The sequence below is a fragment of the Bison bison genome, unplaced genomic scaffold (assembly GCF_000754665.1).
Source record: "Bison bison bison isolate TAMUID 2011002044 unplaced genomic scaffold, Bison_UMD1.0 scf7180017864136, whole genome shotgun sequence".
NCBI classification, from domain to species: Eukaryota; Metazoa; Chordata; class Mammalia; order Artiodactyla; family Bovidae; genus Bison; species Bison bison.
The window spans coordinates 1623137-1643265 of NW_011494708.1; the positions used below are offsets into that span (position 1 = coordinate 1623137).

Consider the following 20129-nt stretch of genomic DNA (forward strand, 5'->3'; position numbering starts at 1 on the left):
CATATGGGGCCTGAAAACTGACAAGATACCATGAGTTTGCAAATCCGAGAAGACCCACCAAGTAGCAAATCATGTTTTAAAATGATGCTATCTATGGGGGCAAAAATGGAAAACAAAGCCACAGAAGCAAAACAATTCAATATAAAGTCAATTTTGCCACCAGTGGCCCATCAAATACATCGTCTCAGCATTCACATTCTTCTGGAATTTGTGATCAATCATACAATTAATTTTGAAATTGATAAAGTGATGTAAAGGATATGTTATATTTTATTTTAGATATTTAAGGTATTTTTTTTCTTTCAAGTAATTTTTCTGTGTCAGGATATGCTGCCAAGTAGGGATATACTTTGAAAACGGTGCTGTCCAATGCAACAGCCACTAACCACTCATGGTCCTGAGCATTTGAAATGTGTCTAGTCAAAACTGAGATGTTCTGTCAATACAAAATATACAGAAGATTTCAAAGTCTTAAATGTGAAAAACTGAATAGAAGATATTAACAAGTTATAGTGATGACATGTTGATATAATATTTTGAACATATTGTGAAAAATAAAAGATGTTATTAAATTTAAATTTACCTTTTGTAAATGTGGCTACTAGAAAATTTCAAAGTATATATATGATGGCCATAATCTTCCTACTTGGCAGTGGTGGCCTAAAGTTTTGCACTCATCTCAAGTAAGCGATATAGATGCATATAAAATGAGTGACTGGAGAGTCAGCGGCTTTCAGAATGTAAAGGGGTGTTAGGGCAGAGTGCGAGCAGGACTCACCTCTAGGCGCATCACTTCCATCCCCATTAGTGAACAGTGATCCTTGGAGCTTCACCGTATTCTCTCACAGCCCTGTATTAAATGCTGTATAACCCACTCTCCTTACATAATCAGGAACATCCCTGAGGCAACCCCGTATATCTTTTCAACACCTTCCATACCTTTTCAAAACATATAGATAATAATGAGATGGAAACTTATAAAGTGAGGTCTAACCAGGTGCTTCAGATTGGTGGGTAGAGAGAAAATAGAGCTGATCATATTCCAAAACTTGACCAGGCTGCAGAAGCCCAGAGCAGAACAAAGTATGCGAACTCTGAGGGATGAGCATGCAAGGTCCTCAAGAAGCCTGTTCTCTTCCTGGGGACTAGAGGCATTTTTCAGTGGGTAACATTCACTTGAATTACAAAATGCACTCGCTTCTCTCTTCCAAGGGAGAAAAGCCTGTTGTTGCATTTATAATGTAGCTTTAGTTTTGGATGCCAAAAATGATTCAGTAAACACAGTTATGTTATGGTATACTATTTCTTATTCAGCACTCAAATTAATCTCAAGGCAGTGCTGGCATTAATTCAATTGGATGCCTGTACTTAGGATTTCACATAGGTGCCTTCATCCAATTCTTCTTCGCAACTAATAAAATCTTAATTCATGGTAATATATTTATTTCTAGTTCAGTTCATGTTAAGGAGTGCAGTACTTTACAGAAAACTAATTAATATCAATCATATATTATAACACTTTTAATGGTTCAGAGGAAAATCTTACACTAGGGGAAAGATTAGATGAACCAGGGGGTCTTAGCCCATCCTATTTACTCTGTTCCTAAGATTTGAGGAAAAGTACCAAGCATCATTTAAAATATTAATTTAATTGAGGGTGTGCATCATGGGAAGTCTGGGAATTAAGAACCCTGGTTCTGATCCCTAATAGGACATTGATTTGATGTGGCCCAAGAATGTAATTTACACTCTCAGAAACTCTGTTTTCTACCTACTTTGTGTAACAACCATATAATTTGCAAGTTGGTAAAGATATTCAAATTCAGATACATGGTACTATTAAAATAATGAACAACTTCACTGATAGCATGCCTTCTGCAATCATTGGTAACAATTCTATTTTTATGAAATGTTTGAGTAATGTTAATAGCATCATATTTTCTGGGATTGGACATATAGTCAGCAGGATGGTATGAGTGTGAGTCCTGGATGACGACGGAAATGGTGCCCCCTGGAGTTGTGCAATGCAGTAGCCTTTATGTTGCCTTAAGGGGCAATGTTTAAAAGGCTTGATTCTACCCTAGATACAAAGAATTGGAGCAGTGGTTATACAACACTTCAGCATCTTAAAAAATAATTATTATAATTCAATAGGTGCCTTGAAGCTGCATGGTCATACTCTCCAGCCTTTTCCTTTCCAAATCAGGCATTAGGCATTCATTCATTCATTCCATAACAATTCCCCCACAGTGACACGCCACACACAAAAAAATTAAGTTAAATAAATAAGCAAAAAATTTAAAAGATTGGCACATCCTATTCTTTTTTTAATTTAAATTTTTAAAATTTATTTTTAATTGGAGGATAATTGCTTTACAATGTTGTGTGATTTTTGCACAATAATGTGTATCAGCCATAAGTATACATATATCCCCTCCCTCTTGAGCCTCCCACCCAAACCCTCCATCTCATCCCTCTAGGTCATCACAGAGCAACAGGCTGAACTCCCTGTGCTATATACACAGCAATTCCCATTAGCAGTCTATTTCACACATGGTAATGTACATGTTTCAATGCTACTCATTCTATTCTCTTTTTTTCCCTCTTTAACAATCCACACATGAAACCTCCAAATCTGAGAAAGATATATATTTTTAAATCCTGATAATTAGAAAGAAAATAAAAGCCAAGACATCAGCAGGAGGCTGGGGGCAGAGACCATGTCTCTCCATACTCACTTTCAGAACTGAGTCCATAAATGATAACCCCTAGGATGCATGTCATTCATTTTACTGCAGTGTAAATAGTTGCACAGCAGGTCGAGGGAACACTCACGATGGGGGCTCACACACACGACTTTTTAATTCACAAGGGCATGGTGACGTGGGAGGGCACCTGGGAGTCACTGCTCAATGAACTCCACAATAGGGCACAGATTTGAAACCCAATCTTAGCCTGATATGGACGTAAGAGCAAATACATACAGTATCATGTGCTTTCCAACAGCCCTGTGTCTCGAGGGAGCTCTATGACATCAGCAGTTCAGACAGGTGGTTCCCTTTCCAACTGTGGAAAATAAAACCCCACTGCAGCGGCACAAAGTAAATATAGCTGTACTGTAATTTTTCCTTGGTGCACTCTCCCTGTGATTTCTGTCCTGTGATGATACTTTATCCAAGGAATCCATCCAGGGCATCCTTCCATGCTAATCACTGATTAAACATTTGCAAATGGGCTGACACTGGCATTCAAGACACTGGTAGAGGATTCTGTTTTGCTGTTCTGGTTGGTAGAATGAGAGTTTTTCCGCCTCTCATTGTCAACTGGCTGCCTAAACCTCTGCTGGAATATGTCACCCTCTGTCTCTGTTACTAATACAACCCAAGAAAATGACAGACAAGAGTCAGACCATCTGAAAATCACATGCACAGAGCAGGTCAATACCAATCACATCCAGTTCGAGTCTGAGAACTCAAATCAGCTGAGATGTACTAAGCCCTTTGTGACCACAACTATTTGCTTTTGCATTTACGAATTATTAGCAGAAGGGCACCCTGTAACTTCTGTATAAGATTACTTAATTCAACTTCTGTTTCCCTTTCTGAACATAGATACTTTTACACTCTGACAGCCGCTGGCTCTTGAAGCATTCTCCTTTTTGTTGTATCTCCTTAGAAACACAAATCTTGTTCCCTGGCAGAGGCGGCTGTAAGTGCTGGACCACATGCCCGAACTAGTTCTCCCTCGCAGCTTTAATTCACAGTAAGTGGCATGAAAGGAGGTCAGCCCTTCTCAAAAAACACTCAGAGTTCTTTTCGACTTCAGAATCTATTTTGGAAAGCCACACTCCCTGGTACGTAAAGAGCAGCTTCCCATTTTGAAATTCTGGCTGTAACTACTGACAACTTTGTGGAACGGCCCTCAAAGAGGCAAAAGCAGGGTGATGATCACAGTTTCAACTCGATCGTCATTCTCTCAGGCCACTCCCATGAGACAAGCAAGTCAGTAACTGCCATCCCCTCTTTGCCCCCAAATAACCCTTTCATTTGAAAACTACTTATGGTGTGCATACATGTCTTAGATTTCTTTCCTGAGATGTTTATTGAATGCTTAACTCAATAATACCATCTTAATCCCGAAAGTTTCCATGGCAACCTACTACTGTAATAAACAAGTTTGAAGGATGGGAAATGAAGTACGGGGCTCCTTTTTCCCCCTCTTCTTCTTCAGCTTTCAAAGAACAGGGTCTTTTCTATTTCTAGATAACATTCTACCTCTAACATTCATAGTCCATACTTCTCTGACATAGAGTAAAAATAATAGCAATAAGAAAATTATAGCTAACATCTAGGGAATATTTGCTGTGTGCCAAGCAGTGTACTGAGTAGTTCTGTGGATTATCTCACTTAGTTCTTGCACTAACAGGGGAAGCAAGTACTAATATTCTGTCAATTCTAGGGATAAATTCTGAATCTTAGAGAGGGTAACTTTTCTAAAGACAAAAAGCTGGTATGTGTGAGACCTGGAACCTGAAGTCAGTCTTGTCTGACTGAAGATATTCTGCAGACTATGCAGAAATATGGCATTTTTTGCTTGTGCCTTAAAGTCAAATAACTTAGACATCTAGGAGTCTCTCCACTAATCAGAAGGGGGCCAGAGCTTCACATTCAGAAGCAAACACCAACTCATTTAGCTAAAACTGCCAGGCAAGTTAAGAAAAGGCAGAGCTCAGACAGGAATACAGTCAGTACATGGTAGCCTGCTCTGGCCAGCAGTAACCATACCACAGGTCTCTTTGAATGTGATTTTGCAAATCATTTAAAAGAATGTCCCTTTTTCTGTGGATCAACCGCTGAAGTTAACTTGGGGTGTCTGATTCAGATCATTGAGAGCATCCCCTGAGAAAAAGAAACCCTCATTACAAGGCCACTCTTTTCCCTCCACTCTTCTCCCTAAATGAAATTAAGACTCCTTCTGAAGGTGGCAATTGCAAACGAAGGCCTGATTACAACACGTCTTAAGGCCACATGGCAAATCACACTACAAAAAATGTTTTCCATGCCACATATCTACTCTCTTACAAATCTATACCAGGAAGTACAAACAACGTGTTTATCTCTCTCTAGAACAGAACTCAGCAAATAGACCGGAACCTTGACTCTAAATACGAATAACTGAATAAACTTACAATATATATTTTATAGACTCCGCTTGAAGTGTGGACAAATACAAAAAGGCTGCATGAGTTAGGGCCATTCAAAGCTCACTGTGGTAAAAGTATCCAGAAAGAAAGGCTAAAAAACATGGTTTTGTAATCTCCTGTGATTTATGAAATATCAATAAAACAAACTCCACTGAATGGATTTCAGTGTAGGCTTGCAGAATTTTCTGGTGCTGGTTTTGAAACAATTATAACTAAGACCTCAAGTCCTTGGGTCACTTGGTGGACTAGAAGGCCATCATTCACAGGAGCAGGTTCCAAAGTCAATGGCCCAGAGTTCAAAGCCAGAATAGACTGTGTGCTCTGATATCCTCACACCTCCCAGAGCGTAGAGGAACAAAGGCAAACAGGGACAGACTATGGTCACCTGGAAGGTAGACGCGTGTGATTAATTCTGAAATCTCCATGGCCACCATCACCACAATGCCTAAAAAAAAAATCAAAACCATACTCATTGTAACTGAGTAGGAATGAAACGTGTGTGCTTTGGTTTTGCAGTATTTTGAGGTCTAGTCTGAAGATAATGATTTTATAAAAAGAAACTCACTTTCTAAAAGAGCATTAAGCCAAGTTCATAATCATGATCCCTTTCTAGGTATGTAAATTAAGCTGCTAAGAACAAACACTTTGAAGCAGAATCTAATTCAGATAGACATAGAATACATTGTCTGTGAAGACCGTGCCCTCAGCAAGGAATGCCAGACACAAACACGAGTACGAAACCACCTCTACACCTCCATCCCACAAGCCGAACTACTTAATTTCTCTGAGTCTTCATCTATCCATCTAGAAAATGAACACAATGCCTACCTTGCAGGCTTAACCATGGGATTCCACAAAAGTTCAGGGTGTGTAGGTAAGAGGCTGCAGAATCCAGGCCTCACCTGCAGGGGGAGCTACACAAATGCCCACTTCCTTGTCTGATTTCTCAGATCCAACTATTTCTCTGTCCTCCCACTCCTCCCTGTCTCTCCCTTCCTAAAGCTTTTTTTTTTTTTTTTTTTTTTTAAGTAAAATGTATGCAGTAAAGTTTCTGTACCTACAGGCCGATGGGATAGACATTGAGATTTATGAATATGCAAAGGTGAATGAGGACCAGGCTTCATGCTTCCCTCTCTGGGGGTGTCTTGCCTACTTAGAGAAGAGAAAGTAGAAATGACAACTCAGCTTAGAGATTACAGTGAGTCCCAACTCAATGTGTAACAGAGGCATTTTTAAAGATCAGAGTTTCACGTGAAAGAAAAATCTTGAAAACTCTTAAATGGAAAAAAATGTGATATCTAAATTTATCTCCAATGCTTTAGTCACTGCAAGTTTGGGCAAAGGTATGAACAAAGAGATAGTACAAATTGCTAACAAATGTCACTTGCTTCAAAAGAAGGAGTGACAGACAATATCTACATTTTCCAGCTTCAAGCATCTTCTTTAGGTATCTGCAGGCAAAATCATTAAGGACTAAATATGAAAAATCAAAATTTTGAAAATGTAGAAATGGGTAAAATGTAGTAATTTCCCATTCAGAAAAAAACAATCAAAAAACAAAACAAACAAACAAAAAAAGGAAAATGTGAAGTGTAGATTACTCATATGCACCAAAGGTCTTGCTGAATATCTGCATCATAAAACTGCTCTAGAAATGCCCAGAGTTTACAATAAATAAAACAAATTAATGGGCGACATAGGAGAGGAGAAATGTATTCTCAGAATTCATATATTCTTTTGGTAAATATTATCAGTAACCACCATCACTTGAAAAAGGAATAGGGAAGAGGAAAGAAAACACCTTACTGCTTGGAAAATTATCCATGAAGAATCTGTCTCTGTAATTCATGTCCACAGTTGTTATTTATAGTCTCAGACAGTAACTTGAGACTTGCCCAAGGGTGTGAGATAGACTTCCTTCTCCTCCGCATGAACTCTGCCTACTAAGTACTAACTGCTCACAGTCTTCCCACCTTGTAAAGGTAGATAAAGTCAATCCTAAAGATAACAATTAAAACTTAGAGTCCTTGCTAAAAAGAGTTGGAGTCAAAGGACGACTTCTGCGCTATAGTGCCACAGCAAAGAGGAAGACACAGATCACCCATCTCTCTACACCTAGATACCTGCATGGGGGAGAAAAAAAAAAATATATATATATATACACACACACACACATATATATGTATGTATCTCCAAATGCAGAGAACACAGGATAAAAGGGGAACCAGCCAGCTGTTATGAGCCAACAAATCAGTAAGAATCCACTATGTCCAAAAGATGGTCCACCAGCATCCCAGGTGCTGAACCTGTGTAAGATCATAAAACTTTCTGCCCTAAAACTGCTTATTGTCTAAGAGTGAGTGGAAGGTTGGACTCACAATCAATCAACACACCCACATGTAAACAGAACAAGGGCATGTGTGCCGAGGGAGAAAAGATGGGGGTCAGTTAGGGGCTTGAAAACAGATCTAATTTACCGTATAAACAGCCTAGAACAAGAATGCCAGACAGGTCCTGTGAGGATGTTAGAGGCCCCTGCCCCACATGTGGCTCAGACTGTAAAGAATCTGCCTGCCAAGCAGGAGACCGGGGTTTTATCCCTGGATTGGGAAGATCCCCTGGAGAAGGAAATGGCAACCCACTCCCAGAATTCCGGCCTAGAGAATCCCCATGGACAGAGGAGCCTGGCGGCCTATAGTCCATGGGGTCGCAAAGAGTTGGACACAACTGAGCAACTTTCACTTAATTCTACTTCCTAGGTCCACATGTAATTCAAATAATTGAACCCATCACTAAATTACACATGAGTAGAGAAATCCAGTAGAGTTATAACCTTTGTCACAGTAGCTGTCTCCAATGATCACTTTTTGTTAACCACTTTATAAACTGAAGTATAGTTCATTTACAACATTAAGTTAGTTTCAGGTGTACAGCAAAGTGATTTAGTGTGTGTATGTGTATTATTTTTCAGATTTTTTCCATTATAGGTTATTATAGGATATTGAATATAGTTCCCTGTGCTGTACAGTAGATCCTTGTTTACCTAGTATATATAGTGGTGAGTATTTGTTAATCTCAAGCTCCAAATTTATCTCTGCCCCCACTCTCACCAGCTCCTTTAGTAACTGTAAGTTTGTCTTCTGTGTTTGTGGGTCTATTTTTACTTTGTAAATAAGTTCACTTATACCTATCATTTTTTTAGATTCCACATAAACGTGACATCATATGGTGTTTGTCTCTGTCTGACTTAGTACGATCATCTCTAGGCCCATCCACATTGCTGCGAATGGCGTTATCTCATTCTTTGAAATAAATGCAATCATCTTTCAAAGGAAAAATTTGTGTGCCCTTGCATGTGTGACCTGCTTTGCTGAGTGCCCTACTCACTAGTTTAGAGTAGTGTTGGGTAATTCTGTGTGGCTGCCAACATGCAAATAAAGCAAAACAGAGGTGTGGTTTGCCAGGACCTTGCTCATCCATCCATGGGCTCGCCAATGAAAGTTCTGGGATCCCGAATAAATGACTGCAAGAGGCATACATGCATGGAAAAGGGCATGTGGATTCCTCTAGCTTTGGAGGGTACCTGCTGAGTCCCCAGAAGAGTAAGAGGCAGAAGGAGGAAGGATAAGGAAGGGGAGGTAACATTCCCCTTAAATAGGGCTGACCTGGGGAAAGAATCAGGCTCTGATACTCCCAGACTCTTTGAAATGAATCAAGACACTTAATTTCCCTGGGCCTCTATAAAATAAGGATGACACCATTGCCCTCATGGAGAATACCTAGTGTGGCACCTGTAGATATTTGGTTAAATGTTAGCTTGCCTCAATACTAAGGGGACTAGAAAATAAAAAGGCCTGGTGACAAATGATGAATCATCCAAGGTCCAGAGTTAGCTGCTAAGGGAAATACAAAGAAGTATGAAAGATAGTGAGAGCCAAGACCTGGTTCTCAACCAGGTGGTGGGATGCAGCTGCTTATGTGATATTATTGGAAATCAATCTTTAACCTATGAAATTCCAGGAAGTAACTAGACCAGAGATAGAAAATCAAAGGTAGTTTAAAAAGGAAATAGGCAGCTTAAAACAAAAAAAATACAATCCAAGCTGCAAAGTCCATCATGTACCCACTACCATTCTAAATGCTTGTATACATATTATCTTATGAAATAGGAACTATTGTTATCCATTTTTTCAGATGGAGAAAGAGACACTAAAAGTTAACAACCTAGTTTCAGGGTGCATGCCCTTAACCTCTACACTGAACTGCCTCCCTCTGCTAACAGAGTTTTTAATCTTTGCTAACTAAAACTGCAATGTGCTACAGCTACGTAGTGGAATGAGAGCTGGCTAATGGCCTCACAGAGCCCACAGTTTAATAGAGACGATGGAATCTATGAGTCTGGGGCAGCTGTACAAGAATCTGCTGGACAAAGAACAGAGAAGCCCAGGCTGCCCAGAAGAGAGTGGGGAAGGAGAAGCAGGTGTTATCAGAACAGAGCCTTTCTCCCATCTCCCTGCTTTGAAATCATTCTATGTGCACCCAGCACAGTGTGGGGCACACTCAGTGAAAAATTGCCTTTATCATCTTTTGATTATCAAGATAATGATATTGTCTACTGATCTTACTCACAAATATGAATAAAATATGATCTATCCTCTCTCAAGGAGCATATGATCTTGTGGGGATGGAGATATGAATTAATTCTAATAGGACTTCTGAAAGTAATTCTAATAGGACTTCTCATATTAGGTTTGTGGTGATGACTTGAAATCTTGAGACAACAGACATGATATACAATCATAGTCCTGATTATTTATATCGCCAAAAATTTCTGATAGTTACCTGATGATCTTCCTAATGGTCCATCAGTCTGACAATTTCTGCTGTTACATGTTGATAAACTAGGTTAGGGGGCTTCCCAGGTGGCATTAGTGATAAAGAACCTGTGTGCCAGTGCACTAGATATAAGAGACTGGGGTTTGATCCCTGGGTTGGGAAGATCCCCTGGAGGAGGACATGGCAACCCAGTCCAGTATTCTTGCCTGGAGAATCCCATAGACAGAGAAGCCTGGAGGGATACAGTCCATAGGGTAGCAAGGACTCAGACATGACCAAAGCAGCTAAGCACACAGTACAAACAAACTAGAATAAAGGATCATGCATTTAATCAAGAAACATATGTTGAAATATAATTCATCAATGATTTTCCATTGGGCGAAAGATGGACAACATCCACCATAGACTAGAGAAATTATGACATGTGAATATAAATTAGCTCATCAAGAAATATATATTAAAATACATACCAGTAGCTTCTGCAAAGCACTCGTTTTTAAAGAAATGCAGTTCTGAGCACTGTTCAGGAACTGCCTGTCCCACTCCATCACACACACACAAACGTAAAAATCACAAACTGCATAAAACAAAAAGAAAAGACTAAAGCACACAAAGGTCATCAAGGTTAGTTTGAAAAATTACCCAGTATGTGAAACTACCTTTTTAAGCAGAAAAATGTCTTAGAAAAGGTTCAAAGAAAGAGAGCAAGAATTCCAGGTGAAGAGATGGCATTTTCAAAAGCAGGTTCTCTGTTGCTAAGCCAAGCTGAGAGGCAACAGGACAGACAGAGCCCCAGACATTCGATTCTGAGGCTGACCATGGCTTACAGCCGTACGGCCTGAGGAAAGGTATAAAGGTTCTCTTTGCCTTAATTTCCTTATCTATGCCTAGGCTCTTAGGCGGATTTCATAAAGGATCATTGTTTATGTGTCAACTCGGCCAGGCTATGGTGACTAGTTCTTCAAACACTAGTCTAGGTATCACTGTGAAGGTATTTTGTAAGTGTACCTTTTTAAGTAAAGCAGATGACTCTCCCTAATACGGGCAAGGCTCATCCAATCAATTGAAAACTATAAGACCAAAAACTGAGGTTGCCCTCAGAGGAACGAACTCTGCCTCAAGTCTGTAGTTTTCAGCCTGCTAGTCTGCCCAACAGGCCTGCAGATTTTAGGCTTGCCAGCCTTCCTAATCAAGTATATCAATTTCTTCAAATCTCTCGTTCTCTCCCCCTCCTCCCCTTAACCAATTTAACCAAGAAACACATAATTAGAAAGTATACTTAGCCAATGACTAGTAGTCAATGACCCCCCTTTGCTATCTTAGGGGATAACAGAGTGCTTGACATAGAGTTCACCTTAATAAAGATTCATTCAAGCAATGAACATATGAACAAATGAATGCAATCTCTTCCAGAAGAGATTAGATGTCCCACACACGTGTAACAAAGAGCATATAGAATGCAGGCCCTTCAGCAGTAGTAGTGTAGTTTAGTTACTTAGTCGTGTCTTACTCTTTGTGACCCCCATGGACTGTTAGCCCACAAGGCTCCTCTGTCCAAGGGATTTTCCATGCAAGAATATTCAAAAGCGTTGCTATTTCCTTCTCCAGGGGTATCTTCCCAACCCAGGCATTGAATCCACATCTCCTGCACTGCCAAGTGGATTCTTTACCACTGAGCCACCAGGGAAGCAGTATTAGAACAAATGTCTTCTAGCAAAATGTCTAAAAGCCTATAAATATAATTTTTAATGAAATTCCAAAAGTAAATTAGGACTTTTCAGAAGAGAAAAATGCAAATAAAATAACACACAAAGATATTTAAAACACACTCTCCATAAAGACATTGCTTTATTCATCATTATGTCCATAGGTCCAAAATGGTAACTAAGCAACTTAAAAAACATGTGTTGAGAAGGAACAAATACTAGAATTCTATAGTTATGTAAAGGGCTTTCCTGGTAGCTCAATCGGTAAAGAATCTGCCTGCAGTGCAGGAGGCCTGGGTTCGATCCCTGGGTCAGGAAGATCCCCTGGAGAAGAAAATGGCAACTTACTCCAGAATTCTGGCCTGGTGGGCTACAGTCCACAGGGTTGCAAGAGTCAGATGCAACTAAACTGCCACCATAGCTATTAAAGCAAAGTAGGACATTTTCCCCCTATTTCTTGGTATCCACCCAAACTATTTTTATTCTGAGCTAACAGAACATCATGGAGGAGACACATATTCATTCACCCATCTTCACATCCACACATTCACAAAACATGCACTGAGAACCTGACATATTCTTCAGACTGTGCGGGGCTCCAGACTGAATATAAAGAAGGTAAGTCCTCCCTTTGGATCACCACAGGCTGGTAAGTGAGCAGATCCATAAATAAGTATAATTATATTAGTAGAATTTACTGGAGTAAAGCAATGCAGGAGGTGCTAGGCAAGCTAAGAGAATGGACATCTAATCTCTTCTGGAAGAGATTGCGTTCATTTGTTCATGTGTTCATTGCTTGAATGAATCTTTATTAAGGTGAACTCTATGTCAAGCACTCTGCTATCCCCTAAGAACACTCAGATCATATAATAAATAATATTAATAAGGAGTGAATTATATTGAATGCTTACTATATTTCAGGCATGTTCTAAGCCTTTTACTTAATTTATAGATTCTCTTTATACCACTAAGGAATTGGTTACGTGTTTTCCTTATCTTTCCTATAAGACAATCATATGGACATAAGTTCTCATATTTATTCTTCAACTAGTTGTTGATCACAATCATCTACCATCACCACTGTTAAGCACCAATTTGATTAACACATAATTTGCATCCTTAAATGTAGTAGAAGAGACTGACATATCCAAACAACTATAATATGATACCCATAGCCTAGCAAAGGCTTTGTCATAGGCATAAAGATGCCATCTCCAAAACGTTCCCAAAACTTGGGACTATGATTATGAACTCAATCAAAAGAAATGTGTTGAGAGTGGGGCTTTTGTTTGCTTTTTTTTGTTGAAGAATTGTTGGTTTAAAGGTTGCATTAGTTTCAGGCATACAGCAAACTGATTCAATTTATATATATATATGTGTGTACATATATATATATACACACACATACATATATATTCTTTTTCATATTATTTTCCATTAGAGATTATTACAAGACATTGAGTACAGTTCCCTGTGCTCTACAGCAGGACCTTGTTGTTTATCTACTTTGTATACCAGTAGTGTGTATAAGTTAATCCCAAACAACTAATTGTTGAGAGTGTTTTTTCTTATCCTTAAGCAAGAAAAACAACCAAAGAGAACTATTGATAACATGCATGGTAGACAGATCTTCAAAATCATATTTAAAAACAAAACTCTCTCTTTTTTGTGACTAAGGACTAGATATTATGTTAACTACAGGTCAACACGGCCTGAACTGAACATAGCTGCCTGGATGTCAGCCAACGCCAGTGTCTTCTGTCACTGTCCAGGCACTAATGCTAGAATAAAGTATTGTTTCTCAAGATCTCAGAGCTAACAGTATGAGCATAGCAACAGAAGATGTTGACATAAATATCTTGCATTATTGATAAATAGCTTGAATTTGTCATCAATTAACACCAACTATATATTGCAACAGTTTTTAAATGAAGACTTGTAAATAACTGTAGTTTAATTACTTGAGGAAACTACAACATCCATCAACAGTCACAACTCCTGCTAGGTATCATCACGGTCTTAGTAAGTTTTGCTGTCACTTAAAAAGGTTACAGAAACAAAAGAGGAAATATTTTTGTACTTTAAAAGAAGAAAGACCAATTCTATCCAAGAAACACAAGCCTAAAACTTCTTGGAAAGAAAGATAGAGACAGAGTAAGGGAGAAAGAAAGAGAAACACAGAGAGAAAGAGAAGGAGACAGAGAAAGTAGTGAGCATTGGGAAGAAAGCAATAAAAGGAGAGGAAGAGTCCCCAGCTAAATCAGAAATGAGATTACTCAACTGTCAATATGAGGAAAAAGAAGAAGAGATTCCATTGAGCTCTAGGAAAATGGGCTATTTGGTTTCTCTTGTACTTTTCATTGACTGTTCATTTCTTTGATACTTAAAAGGTATACCCTACCTATTTCTAAAAATGGGATCCTGGATCACAAATGAAGTTAGACATATAAAACAAGACTATAAAAATGAAAACCAGGTCAAATCAGGTTAAGAGGAGAAAGGAAGTAGACACTAGGTATAAACTTGAAACGCATTATTTTTTTGTAACTGAGTTCTGAATTTACTTGAGTTTCCTGGCAGTTTGGACAAAAATAAAAAAGTCTTGGGTTAGATAAATATTCGTTATTCAGTAAAAGGAAACAAGACTTCTCTGAACTCTCCAATACAACTGTAATTCCAGTCTTACCTCTAGCACCAGCCATTAATATCCCCTTTCTTTCCATATTTTTCTTCATAGCATTTATCAGTTTCCTAAATTTTCTATATTTTGCTTATATTATGTCCCCTTCCACTAGAATATAAAGTTCATGAAGATTGGGGGAGGGGTCTTTGTTTTTTGTTCACTATTTTATCTCAGTTTCTAGAAAAGTATCTGGCATACAATAGATTGTTATTGTTGTTCAGACACTAAACCATGTCCGACTCTTTGCAACCTCATGGACTGCAGCACGCCAGGCCTCCCTGTCCTTCACTATCTCCCGAAGTTTGCCCAAGTTCATGTCCATTGAGTCAATGATGCTATCCAACCACCTCATCCTCTGCCACCCTCTTCTCCTTTTGGCTTCAATCCTTCCCAGCATTAGCATCTTTTCCAATGAGTAGGCTCTTCACATCAGGTGGCCAAAGTATTGGAGCTTCCAGCTTCAGCATCAGTCTTGCCAATGAATATTCAGGTCTTATTCCCTTTAGGACTGACTGGTTTGATCTCTTTGCTGTCCAAGAGGCTCTGAAGAGTCTTCTCTAGCAGCACAATTCAAAATCTACACAGTAGATGATATATGTATAAATGTTGTCATGGAGTCAAGAGCGATTTTTTTTTCTCAATACTGAATTCCAGAAGAAATTTATTATGAAGTCACCTAAATAAATTATGAGTTTCCCTGGTGGTACAGTGGTAAAGAATCCACCTGCATGCAATGCAGGAGACACAGGAGACACGGGTTTGATCTCTGGGTCAGAAAGTTCTCCTGGAGGAGGAATGGCAACCATTCCAGTATTCTTGCTGGGATAGTCCCAGGGACAGAGGAACCTGGTGGGCTACAGTCCACAGTGTCGCAAAGAGCAGGACACACCTGAGCATGAGCATGCAAATAAATTATACCAGATATGGCCGTGCTGAGATCAGGAGATAATGCGCTGACAAGCCATGACAAGCACAAAGTAAGAGGCACATGCAAGTGTGTAGTGATATGGGAACAGAATTTGAAGCCAGCAGAGCTAATTTCAGCTACCAAGGCTACTTCTTCCCACCCTGAGCCTTCTATCAGGTAGTATGGCATAATTGGGAAGCCCATGGCTTCTGAAGTCAAGCAAACTGGTTTTAAATCCTAGTTCTATAAGCTCATATGCTGTGCGACCTTTGACATTTACTTTACCTCTCTGTGCTACAATTTCTTCATCTGTAGAATATAGATAATAATAGGACCTACCTCAAAGGACTACAGTGATAATTGAGTTTATAGATGTAAATCAATCAGAACATTGCCTAACACATAATGGGATTTCCCAGGCAAGAGTACTGGAGTGGGTTGCCATTTCCTTCTCCAAGTAAATCTAACTACTGGCAGTCAATTTGATCTTGGGCCCCTCATTTGTAAAGCATGGATAATACCTACACTTGGAGTCATCATACGGATCTATCTGTTAATGTACTTAAGTTTTTTAATGGATGACTTATTTTTTTTTATTTTCATGAGCATTCATCATAAGTTTTTCAGAAAATGCAGAAAGATGGAAAAGAGATAGTAAAAGTCTTCTATATCCCAGTAAGCAGTGACAACCACTATTAACATTTTGTTCTATAAATTCCCAGATTGCTTTCAACGCCATATCTACATACAGATATAGATGTGTCTGTGAAAATATAATTTTTAAACAGGGTTAGACACATACAATATACTGTTCTAAAACCTGTTTTTGAAAAAAACATATCATAGGTATTATCTCATATCAGCAAATAAAGATCTACATCATTCTATATAATAGCTGCCTAGTATTCCACTGTATGAAAGTGCCTTGATTTATTCAGCCAATACTCCATTCACAGACAGTTAGGTTGTTTCCAATTTGTGAAAGTGCTTGGTAAACTACAAAGTAATATACAAATGTTAGCTATCATCACCATTATTTTTAAAATAAATATCTAGACATCATCATTAAACTTTTGAAAGGTCTTTATTCACTATTTCTTTAACCCCCTGGAAACAGTGCTTTGATCTAATTGTATTCACACCATCAATCAAAAAAGCATGGCATTTACGGATCCTATGTCTGAACAGGAAAATCATGAACTACTAAATCAGAACTGCTGCTGCTGCTAAGTTGCTTCAGTTGTGTCCGACTCTGTGCGACCCCAGAGACGCAGCCCACCAGCTCCCCAGTCCCTGGGATTCTTCAGGCAAGAACACTGGAGTGGGTTGCCATTTTCTTCTCCAATGTATTAAAGTGAAAAGTGAAAGTGAAGTCGCTCAGTCGTGTCCGACTCTAAGCGACCCTGTGGACTGCAGCCCACCAGGCTCCTCCATCCATGGGATTTTTCAGGCAGAAGTACTGGAGTGGGGTGCCAGTGCCTTCTCCAAATCAGAACTAGGGGAAGCATAGGGAATGTTCCTAAGAGCCCACTTCTCAGTACAAAGGCTGTGTCCTTTCCTGGCACATGCCTCTCACTTACTCTCCTTTGCTCATAGACTAACATCATTCACAGTTTGCCTTTTCAGAATCTGCCCATAGCTTCAGAATCATTTTGACAATGAATTCCAAGGAATCATTATGAAACAACTGGAACAGGCAAGAGTGATGAAATGTATTTGCTCACCCCATGTAGAGAATGTAAAGAAAAAGGTGATCCATGTATGGAACACATGTTGTAAGTGGCAGATTTCACAGCTATCTTAATTTCCATCATTGTCCCTCCTACATCCTGAGTTCCTTGAGATTAGAAATAATGCCCTGTCCTTCTCTGTAGCCTCACCTTTACCTAAAAGAAAGCCCCATAAGAGCAGACACTTAAAAAATGTTGCTCACTTGTGGGTGAGTAGTTGAAATAATGTCTGAAATCCTAGATCTCATGTATTTTACAATCCCATTGATTAATAACTGAATTAAAATACAAGTGCCAACATATTCTCTGAAAATAAAACCTGCCAAATTATGTCTGGTAGAAGAAGTTGGATAGGGCATCCAAATGCATGGAAACAAGTAATTTAGAATTGCTACTTTTTTTTTTTTTTACAATAAATTTTCTCCATTAATTAATGTTGTGACTTAGAGCAAACGTGCATGGCAGGAAACAGAAGGCCCTGCTGATACCAATTTTATAGAAGGAGGGAGCTGTGCATTGAGATATATTAGGGATATTCTACTTCCTAACATAGGTCCCAGCATGAGTTGGATGGATTTAGCGCATAAAATTCTGGCCTTTCACCTCTTCAAGGCAACAATTAACTTCACTATGAGTCTCATTCATTCAACAAATATTTACTGCATGCCCAGTATATACAAGGCACTGCAGTAACACTAGATTTGGAAAGGTCCAACTTGAGTAAAAATGATTTAAATTCAAATAGATTATATATAAACATTTCAAGGACCTTAACAATGGGTCGTCATGACTATTATTATTCATGATTGTCAAAGACAGTTATATATTTTTTTTATATATTTTTATCTCCTAATGAGAGTTCCTTGGACTCCAAGGAGATCAAACTAGTCAATCCTAAAGGAAATCAGTCCTGAATCTTCATTGGAAGGACTGATGCTGAAGCTGAAACTCCAATACATTGGCCACCTGAGGCGAAGAGCCAACTCATTGGAAAAGGCCTTATGCTGGGAAAGATAGAAGGCAGGAGGAGAAGGGACGACGGAGGATGAGATGGTTGGATGGCATCACCAACTCAATGAACATGAGTTTGAGCAAGCTCCAGGAGATAGTGAAGGACAGGGAAGCCTGGCATGCTACAGTCCATGAGGCTGCAAAGAGTCAGACACAACTGAGTGACTGAACAACAACAATATTAAAATAGGAACTCATCACTCTAATCAAAAAGATATTTCTATGCTAACATGGAAATTAACCAACAGATTTCATTGTCACCTATTCCAACTATTTCATACTGGCTACCAGGAACTCATTGCTTTAAAAAATTCAACCATGTCTAAGCATTGGGAAAAGCTCTGCAATCAGTGAGAAATGTCTGCCATGAATAAAGAATGGGACAAGTAGCCAGGGTGTCAAGTATTTGCCATTCCTATTCCACAGACCTCATGCTGACCCTGCTCCTCTGTTCTGGGCTGTTCTCTCTGGACAACTATTCTACTGGTTCTTCGGGAGTTATGTGAGGATTCATCTAGTTCGTAAGCCATGACTGAACATGATTCAGGTCGAGTGCTACCCTCACTGCACCATCTAGCACTTGATTAGATGCCAAGCTTCACCCTTCTCCAGTTTCTTCACTTGAATATATCTAATTTTTTAAATAAATCATAAAGCTCACCTGAGGGCAGCAACCTTTTATTTTTATTGTTTTAAATTCTGACAGCACTAAGCACCCTGCTGACTATATCAAAAGTACTCAACAAATATTTTTTGTATGGTTACATGCAGAAAGGGTCAGTTTCAGAGCTCTAAAAACCTGGCTTCCTATACTCATTCTACCCTTACCATATTCATGATTTGTATAAATTTATGTAAATATTGCAGACCTCAGTTTTTCCATCTCTAAAATAGAGAGGTGGCCATAGAAAATCTCTAAGTTCCCAAATCACCCTAGCATTCAATGATGCTATATATGTTAAAGGATATTTTGCTTGAAGGAGAAATTTTGCTGTTTGAAATATCTCTTTTCATCCAAGAAAGGAAGAGATTTTTTTCTTTGAAAGAGAAGTGAATTGTGAATCCTCTTGAGAGGCAGCTCAGCCTTCACTCGCTCTGTATTCCAACTTCTAATAAATGAATGGTGATTCTCTCCTCTTGCTTCAGCCCTTAAAAAAGAGTCCACCCTCTTCCTAATAGAAAATAGAATTTGAGTGATGGCTTTTACACTAATTGGTCAGGAGCCTTAGATAAAATATTGTTATTGACAGAATTTTCTCTTTTTTCATGTACTGATAAAGTGGCTTAGCAGAGTGAATAGAGAGTAAATGGAGGACAAAGAAAAAGTACCTAAGACTTGAGTCAGATCGGAGGAATCAAGTCAGCACTGTTAGGTGCTTGTTAATAAGAGACCTTGAAAAGAGGGTATAATAGAAGCCAGCATATTCAACAAGACAATGGGAACAAGAAAGCAAGAATCACCAGTGGTGGGCGAGAGGTTAAAAGCGAAGATCCAGAAGTCTAGCTTGTTCTGTTTGACCCTTGAGGTCCACATAGGATCAGATGTAAATGAAATCATTTTAGAGACTATCATTTTTAACTCAGCCAGAAGAGTGGCATGCATAAAGAAATCCCATCACAATCTGTCAAAAACTATCTATTGATTTTTAAAAGATAAAACATAAAATGTTCAAAGGAGCATCGTAAATGTAATGGGATGGGTTAAGATCAAGGGCAGAGACGCTTCTGCCGGTGGGACTGTATTCTCCTGTGGCAGGTGATGAGCTAACTCGGTAATCTACCAGGCCTTTTCCCTAAAATAAGAGCCTCTGGTTACTGTGACTGTATCCATCTACACTTTTAAAAGAGGAAAATGGAACCAAGGTTAATACTGATGTTAATCCTTATAATGGTAGTTGGTTTACACTGTGGTCAAGCCTTCAATTTGCTACCCCTGAACACTAAGCTACAAAAATGCAGAAAATACTATGCATTGATGGTAATGGAAGCCATGAGAGGGCACGCAGTCCCTCCTGCCCACCGCCCCCCCCACCCCGCCCCGACCCCGAGAATT

General features: G+C 39.1%; 1 protein-coding gene across 1 annotated transcript in view; it reads right to left on the minus strand.

Annotated features, from left to right (window-relative positions):
* Positions 1-20129, minus strand: part of PPARGC1A (peroxisome proliferator-activated receptor gamma, coactivator 1 alpha) — a 454316-nt gene that overhangs the window by 116510 nt on the left and 317677 nt on the right. The window lies entirely within an intron of this gene.